Consider the following 1,505-nt stretch of genomic DNA (forward strand, 5'->3'; position numbering starts at 1 on the left):
TAAGTTCAAACATGCCACGTCCCACATTTCCTTCAGAAGTGTTGATGCATGCCCCAAGAAATCTGCATTCATTTCCCAGCACTGCCTTAACAAAGTACCCTAAACTGTATAGCTTCAACCACAGAGATTTCTCACAGTTCTGGAGGCCAGGAATCTGAAATCAAGGGGTTTTAGATTGTTTGTTTGTTTTTCCTGTGAAGGCTGTGAGGGAGGGTCTGTACCAGGCCTCGCTCCTGGATTCTCAGAGCCTCCAGAGTTCCTGGGCTTGTAGGTGGCCTTCTGTCTCTGTCTTGACCTTATCTTCCCTTTGAAGGTGTCTTTGTCCACATATTCCTTTTTTTCTGTTTTTTTATTTTTTGAGATGGAGTTTCACTCTTGTTACCCAGGCTGGAGTGCAATGGTGCGATTTTGGCTCACTGCAACCTCTGCCTCCTGAGTTCAAGCAATTCTCCTGCCTCAGCCTCCTGAGTAGCTGGGACTACAGATGCATGCCACCATACTCAGCTAAGTTTTGTATTTTTAGTAGAGACGGGGTTTCACCATGTTGACCAGGATGGTCTCAATCTCTTGACCTCGTGATCCACCCACCTCAGCCTCCCAAAGTGCTGGGATTATAGGCGTGAGCCACCGCGCCTGGCTACATATCCCTTTTTATAAGGGCACCAGGCACACAGGATTAGGATTCACACTCATTACCTCAGCTTAGCTTGATCACATGTGAAAAGCCTATTTCCATATAAGGTCACATCCACAGACCCTGCAGCATACGGCTTCAGCGTCTTTTGGGAAGACAAAGGACAATGCCTAATGCTTTAGATTTGCAAATATTTTTAGTTTGAGTTCCTGGGTTTTATTTTTTCTTTTTTGCATCAGATGGGTGATGTGATGATACCGTAACAAGTTTTGAGGAAGGCACATATTATAAAATAGCATAAAAACCCAATCGTCAGGCTTACGTTTTGATTTTTTAATTTTAATTTTTCTTGAGGCAGGGTCTTGCTCCATTACTCAGGCTGGAGGGCAGTGGTGCAAATATGGCTCACTGCAGCCTCGACCTTCTGGGCTCCAGCGATCTTCCCAGCTCAACCTCCCAAAGCGCTAGGATTACAGGAATGAGCCACCACCCCCAGCTATTCCCTATTTTTTGTTTGCACCTTGTTCTTTTTTCTCAAAAATACACCTTTGCAGCTGGGCATGCTGGCTAATGTCTGTAATCATCAGCATTTGGGTGGCTGAGGCAGGTGTATCACTTGAGGTCAGGAGTTGACCAGCCTGGCCAACATGGTGTAATGCCTTCTTTACTAAAAATAGAAAAATGAGCTGGGTGTGGTGGTGTGTGCCTATAATCCCAGTGACTTGGGAAGCTGAGGCAGGAGAAGCACTTGAACCCTGGAGGCAGAGGTTGCAGTGAGCCAAGTTCATACTACCGCACTCCAGACTTGGTGGCAGAGCAAGACTCTGACTCAAAAAAAAAAAAAAAAAAGGAATATACTACATATAGATAT

At 45.3% G+C, this 1,505-nt stretch overlaps 1 pseudogene; it reads right to left on the reverse strand.

Annotated features, from left to right (window-relative positions):
• Positions 1-867: 867 nt before the first annotated feature.
• LOC116546838 lies at positions 868-964 on the reverse strand (annotated as a pseudogene).
• Positions 965-1,505: the final 541 nt, after the last annotated feature.

This window comes from Sapajus apella, unplaced genomic scaffold (assembly GCF_009761245.1).
Source record: "Sapajus apella isolate SASKATOON/1434 unplaced genomic scaffold, GSC_monkey_1.0 scaffold1495, whole genome shotgun sequence".
Classification (NCBI taxonomy): Eukaryota; Metazoa; Chordata; class Mammalia; order Primates; family Cebidae; genus Sapajus; species Sapajus apella.